Source organism: Cavia porcellus, unplaced genomic scaffold (assembly GCF_034190915.1).
Source record: "Cavia porcellus strain 051 isolate PalLab524CR breed Dunkin Hartley unplaced genomic scaffold, mCavPor4.1 scaffold_66, whole genome shotgun sequence".
Taxonomy (NCBI): Eukaryota; Metazoa; Chordata; class Mammalia; order Rodentia; family Caviidae; genus Cavia; species Cavia porcellus.
The window spans coordinates 304281-311887 of NW_026947549.1; positions in this window are offsets into that span (position 1 = coordinate 304281).

Here is a 7607-nt window from a genome sequence, read left to right on the forward strand (position 1 = left end):
GCATGTTCCCTGACCTCCCCATGCTGACCACCCCGCGGTGCTTTTCTCCATCCTACATTGCCACTCACTGCCTATGCTAATTCAGACCCTCCGATTCACACCACCCCTTGATGTTTTTCTCACTCCTACTAGTGAATGTAATGTAACACACACCCATACAATGCACACCACCCCGTGATGTTTTTCTCACTCCTACTAGTGAATGTAATGTAACACAAACCCATACAATGCGCACCACCCCGTGATGTTTTTCTCACACCTACTAGTAAATGTAATGTAACACACACCCATACAATGCGCACCACCCCGTGATTTTTTTCTCACTCCTTCTAGTGAATGTAATGTAACACACACCCATACAATGCGCACCACCCCGTGATGTTTTTCTCACTCCTACTAGTGAATGTAATGTAACACACACCCATAAAATGCGCACCACCCCGTGATGTTTTTCTCACACCTACTAGTGAATGTAATGTAACACACACCCATACAATGCGCACCACCCCGTGATTTTTTTCTCACTCCTACTAGTGAATGTAATGTGACACACACCCATACAATGCGCACCACCCCGTGATGTTTTTCTCACTCCTACTAGTGAATGTAATGTAACACACACCCATACAATGCGCACAACCCCGTTGTGTTTTTCTCACTCCTACTAGTGAATGTAATGTAACACACACCCATACAATGCGCACCACCCCGTGATGTTTTTCTCACTCCTACTAGTGAATGTAATGTAACACACACCCATACAATGCGCACCACCCCGTGATGTTTTTATCACTCCTACTAGTGAATGTAATGTAACACACACCCATACTATGTGCACCACCCCGCGATGTTTTTCAGAAACCTATCCTACTTTGCGACTGCATGTTCCCTGACCTCCCCATGCTGACGAGCCCGCGGTGCTTTTCTCCATCCTACAGTGCCACTTACTGCCTATCCTAATTCAGACCCTCCAATTCACACCACCCCATGATGTTTTTCTCACTCCTACTAGTGAATGTAATGTAACACACACCCATACAATGCGCACCACCCCGTGATGTTTTTCTCACACCTACTAGTGAATGTAATGTAACACACACCCATACAATGCGAACCACCGAGTGATTTTTTTCTCACTCCTACTAGTGAATGTAATGTAACACACACCCATACAATGCGCACCACCCCGTGATGTTTTTCAGAAACCTATCCTGTTGGGAGCCACAGCCCCGAGCCCGGTCGCCTCACTTGGCGGACGTGAGGCCTGTAGTAAAGAGTGAAGCCTGAGGTAGATTGCCCCTCCCATCGAGCACGTTAGTTTCCTGCTTACCGCGTAAGCAACCCGCTCAACAATATAGTCTGCCTGGCAACTGATGATGTTAACCAATCAGCTTGCCTTGCTTACTTTAACATGATTGGACACTGTACCCGTATATATACCGGTGCCACCCCTGGGCTGAAGAAGAAGCCAGGTAGAAGCCCGGAGGTAGAAGCCCAAAAGGAGCCGCGGAGAGCGGACCGGTAGAGGCTTTGGGGCAGACTGAAGCACAAAAGGAGCCGCGGGGAGCGGACCAGAGGAGGCTTCAGCTGGGAGAACCCAGGGCAGGCTGTACGGAGAAGGAAAATAAAAAGAAAAGGTTGTCCACTACCAGACTTTGTCGTGTGTCCTTCCTGCCGGCCGTGAGCAGACATCGACATTTGGAGGCCCGCTCGGGGACTGATCACCCCCGCGACGTGGAAGTGGACAACGCTCCAGTACAGAGCTGCGAGACAGGTGAGTTGGGGATAAGCCTGGGCTCTGGGTGGCGCGCACCTACAGGGCTTTTAGACTCCCCTCATGCTCACGCGTAAGTGGCGGATTCCTTGGGCCTCACGCGGTGAGTAACATATTAAAAGATGGGAAACATGTTAGGTAGCAACACTAAGAGCGAGGGTGGTTGTGGAGAAAGCTCTCAAGAGCTTACAAAAGTACGCAGGGTATCTGAGCAGGCCCAGTCAGGGAGCTCCCGAGAGGTGTCTGTCAAGGGGAACAAGGATGCTAAGGAGGAGGACGGGGCTCTAGCCTCGGAGTCGTCTGACTCCGAGGACGAGGGAAAGTTGAATGGCAAGGAGGCCAAAGAGACCAGCTGTCAGGAGCCTAAGTCGCTCAATAAGGAGTCGCAGGGTTCTTTTCCAGCGTCACGCCGCGAATTGCGCTCTGCTCAACCTGGTCTGCGGAGGAGTAGAGAGCTCCTGAGTGCGCCCCGGCGCGAGAGGGAGGCGGTCCCTCGCCACGAGGCGGCCGCCTGGGAGCTCCCTCCCCTTTCGCCAGAACAGGAAGTGATGCACGGGCCCCCATTTTCCGCCCAATCACGGCCGCTGTCTTATGCTCCGCCACCGGCGGGTCGGTATTTTTACAGGCGGCTTTGGCAGGGGGGACGCTTGTCTCATGAGGTACATCCACCTGGGATAGATAGTGGCCCCTACGGGATATTTCCTGTACAAGTAGCTATGGGCCAGGGACGCAATGCATGGGAGCCTTTTGAGATAAAGCAGATTAGAGAACTTAAAAATGCAGTTACAACCTTTGGGCCGACTGCGCCTTACACCATTGCCATGCTGGAGAACCTGTCTTCTGGGCCCCTCACCCCCGCGGACTGGATTCAGCTGGCAAAGGCGTGTCTGCCCTCGGGCAGTTACCTGGATTGGCGAGCCTGGTACGCAGAGTTCTCTGCAGAGCAGGCTGAGAGAAACGCCAATCGGGGAAACCGGGGGTGGAACAAGGAAATGCTTATGGGAGAAGGTCGGCACGCTGATGACCAGACCCAGTTCCCCGGCGCTGTCTATGAACAAATCAATGCCATAGGGCTCCGCGCCTGGAAACAGGTAAGTGGTGCCGGAACAGCCTCCTTGTGTCTTTCAAAAATAATTCAGGGTACCACAGAGCCATTTGTTGACTTTGTGGCCCGAATGCAAGATGCTGCCGATAAGATATTTCCTGATCCGGGAGTGGCTCAACCGCTGGTAAGACAGCTGATTTTTGAGCAATGTACAAAGGAGTGCAAGGCAGCGATAGCTCCTCATAAGAACAAGGACCTCAACGCCTGGATTAGGATATGCAGAGAGATAGGGGGGCCGCTCTCCAACTCGGGAGTGGCTGCTCTCCTGGCCGCGGCTGTACAGCAGAGGGGACCTCGCGGGTTAGAAGGGGAATGTAAGGCTAAAAGGTGTTTTGCCTGCGGGGAGCCAGGACACATTAAACGTCACTGCCCAAACAATGCAGATGCTAGGCCTCGCCCTAGGAATGAAGAACCATATGTTTGTGGGCGATGCAAGAGGGGATCACACAAAGCTGAGGAGTGTAGGTCGGTCTTTGATGCTCAGGGCAACCGTATTTGTGGACGAGATGCTAGAGGGCCAAAAAACGGCCAGAGGGGGCCCCCTTCACAGGCGGGCCCCCGCCCCAGAGACAGGACAGCTCAGGGTGGCAGCCTTCAACAAGGGCCACCCCTGGGTCAGCAGGTGTGGACCTCAGTGTCGCCTCAGGACTTATATTAGTGCCTGATATGGGTGTTCAAGTGGTTGAAACCACCTTTAAGGGACCGTTACCCGAAAATTCCGTGGGTCTGGTGATCGGGAGATCCTCCACGGCCCTTCGGGGTCTCACAGTAGTCCCGGGGGTCATAGACTCAGACTACACAGGACATATTAAAATTATGGTTCAATCTCTTGTGGGTACTATGGTAATTAATAAAGGAGACAAGATAGCGCAGCTCTTGCTGCTCCCCAGTCTCCACAAGAGATTTCCCTCAAAGCAGAAAATTAGAGAAAGTCAAGGTTTCGGTTCCTCAGGGGAAGTCTTTGAGGGACTCCATATGACACTTGGTAAAAGGCCCATGCTCTCACTTAAGGTCAATGGCAAGAATATAACAGGGCTCCTAGACACAGGAGCTGACCGTTCCATTATCTCCAGAAAGGATTGGCCTTCCAACTGGCCCACCAACACTGCAGATAACACGCTGCAGGGCCTGGGGATGGTGTCAGCTCCTCAGGTTAGTGCTTCAACCCTGCTCTGGTGCGATGAGGAGGGTCATCAGGGCCATTTCCAACCGTTTGTGTTGCAGTTGCCAGTGTCTCTATGGGGAAGGGACATCCTCACTCAGATGGATGTCACGCTTACGTCAAACTGCTCCCCCCAGGCTAAGGATATACTCAGGAACCAGGGATATACCCCCGGCAAAGGCTTGGGCAATGCCCTACAGGGTCGGACATCCCCAATACCAGTAGAAAACAAAAAAGGTAGGCAAGGATTGGGTTTTTCTTAGGGGCCGCTGAAGAAGCTCTCCTACCCACTTCGATCAAAATCACCTGGAAATCAAATGATCCGGTTTGGGTACCTCAGTGGCCCCTGCCTAAGGAGAAGCTATTAGCCTTGTCAGAAATAGTCAGTACACAACTTAGATTAGGACATATTAAGCCGTCAACCTCCCCATGGAACACCCCCATTTTTATAATTAAGAAAAAGTCTGGCAAGTGGAGGCTGCTCCATGATCTAAGGGCGGTCAACGCGCAGATGCAGCCCCTGGGGGCGGTCCAGAGGGGGCTGCCAGCTCTCTCAGCCATCCCTCAGTCCTGGCCAGTTTATGTTATAGACCTTAGAGACTGTTTCTTCTCAATTCCCCTGCACCCAGAGGACACTCATAGGTTTGCCTTTACTTTGCCCACCATTAACCAAGAAAGCCCTGATCTCAGATACGAGTGGGTAACGTTGCCCCAAGGCATGGCCAACAGTCCCACTATGTGTCAGATTTACCTTGATTCCCTACTGGCCCCCCTACGAAAATCCTTTCCCAAGATAAGATGTATGCATTACATGGACGACCTTTTGCTCAGCGGCAGGGACCCAGACATGCTAAATAATATGCTCAGCCAGTTGGTCGAGGCCCTGAGACAAGCTAATCTGCATGTTGCCCCCGACAAGATTCAGGGAGGAGAAATGGTGACCTACTTAGGCGCGAAAATCTCCCCTATGCTAGTCTCTCCACAGAAGGTCACCATTAGGACGGATGGCGTTAGGACCCTAAATGACATGCAAAAGCTATTGGGAGACATTAATTGGATTAGGCCATATTTACATATACCAAATTCAGATCTCAAACCCCTGTTCGACCTTCTAAAGGGAGACCCAGATATAGCCTCCCACAGGAGGCTCACTCCTGAGGCAAGAGCTGCCTTACAGAGAGTGGAAAAAGCCTTAGGTGGGGCTACCTTACACAGAATTGAACCAGGGCGACCCTTTGATGTCTGTTTGCTACAGACTAGTCTACAGCCCACAGCGGTGATTTGGCAGAAAGGACCACTACTGTGGATACACCCTAAGGTCTCACCTGCAAAAGTCATAGAGCATTACCCGGAGGCAGTCGCTTCATTGGCCCTTGAAGCGCATGATAGAGCTGTCCAACATTTTGGCTCAGGACCACAAGCCATCCGAGTACCCTATACCGCCAGCCAGATCAAGACCCTGGCTGCCTGCATAGATACTTGGGCCATTCTGAGATGTGTTTTCCATGGGGATATAAACAATCAATACCCTAAAGACCCTATCTTGTCATTTGTCACTCAGCACCCTATAATTTTTCCAAAGGTTACTGCCTCTGAGCCATTAGTCCCAGCAACTACAATATATACAGATGGCTCCAAGACGGGGATAGGCGCCTATGTGATCCTAGGCAAGCCCCCGGTTACCATACAATTTGAACCAGATCAGCCTCAGGTGGTGGAACTGCAGATCGTTAAAATGATTCTTGAACGGTTCTCAGAAGCCATTAATATTGTCTCCGATTCTAGGTATGTGGTCAATGCTATGCAAGTGCTTGAGACTGCCGGTTTAATTAGATCCACTTCCACAGTGGCTGGACTGTTCCTGTCTATCCAGACATTGCTTCAGAACAGACACCATAAGGTCTTCACCACCCACATAAGAGCACATACATCCCTGCCAGGGCCCATGGCACAGGGGAATGCGGCTGCTGACACTGCCACTCGCCCGTTATGGATTTTTACCTTACTAACACCAATCGAGCGAGCCCGTGCCTTCCATGATAAATTTCATGTTAATGCCAGGACACTAGCAAACCATTTCCATGTTTCTAGAGCAGATGCACGAGATATCGTGCGACTATGTGACTCCTGTGCCACATACAAACCTGCCATACCGATGGGAGTAAACCCTCGAGGTTTGATCCCTGGTGATGTTTGGCAGATGGACATCACACATATACAGGAGTTTGGGACTCTTAAATATGTTCATGTTTCCACAGACACCTGTTCTCACGTCATATTTGCAACAGCAGAAACAGGTGAAAAAGTGTCTAATGTGATCAATCATTGCCTGGCGGCTTGGGCCGCATGGGGCAAACCAAAAATATTAAAAACTGATAATGGACCAGCCTATATAGGCAAAGCCTTCAATGAGTTCTGCAAAATGATGGAGGTTCAATTAAAACATGGTATCCCATACAATCCCCAAGGTCAAGGAATCATTGAGAGGGCTCATAGAAGTGTCAAAGAAATTTTACAAAAACAAAAAGGGGGAGTAGGCCAAGGCCTGGCCCCAAAGGCACGATTATCCATGGCACTATTCACACACAATTTTTTAAATTTAAATAATGATAATCGCTCCCCAGCTGTGGAGCACTGCAACCCTTCCCCCAACCATAAAGGGTGGGTGAAGTGGAAAGATGTCCTGACAGGACAATGGATGGGCCCGGATCCGGTAATCAGCTGGAACCGAGGCGCGGTTTGTGTTTTCCCACAGGAATCGGGACGAGAACCACTGTGGATACCGGAGAGACTGACACGGACAACAAAGCCCTTGACTAAAGATCAGACCTGCCCTACTGGAGATCCATCACAGACCAACCAACAAGATGAATAGAAATAGCGGTAGCCCGAAATGGACAAGAAGATCCTCAGGCATATGCATGGCTCGCTCGCCTAGCCTACGACCGAGTCTAGGGACGGTGAGCTTCCCACACTCCTCCTCTAAAAAATTATGATATAGCAGGGTAGATGAGTCAATGACGGGTAAGAGCGTGCCTCCCCAGCATGACTCGACCTAAGCCAGGCCCTACCCCATCCTGCACGTAAGCCGCTGGACTGTTAGATGCTGCCTAGGTCTAAATTTCTCTCCGAGGGGATTTCTTTACGGAGAGGAAATGAGTGCAAGCTTGTGTGCATCCAGGTTCCGTCCAGTTTGTGCCTGGCCCTAGAAAAAGGACGAGGGCCTCAGGGCCTTGGCAGACCATGGGACGGTCGACCAGGGTCTAAGCCAAGGACCTACGGTGGGCCTACGCATAGGGCATAAGCCTCTGCACCCAGTCCAGAAAGGGCTACGATGCGCACATTCATAAAAAATAAAAAAGGGGGAGATGTTGGGAGCCACAGCCCCGAGCCCGGTCGCCTCACTTGGCGGACGTGAGGCCTGTAGTAAAGAGTGAAGCCTGAGGTAGATTGCCCCTCCCATCGAGCACGTTAGTTTCCTGCTTACCGCGTAAGCAACCCGCTCAACAATATAGTCTGCCTGGCAACTGATGATGTTAGCAAATCAGCTTGCCTTGCTTACTTTA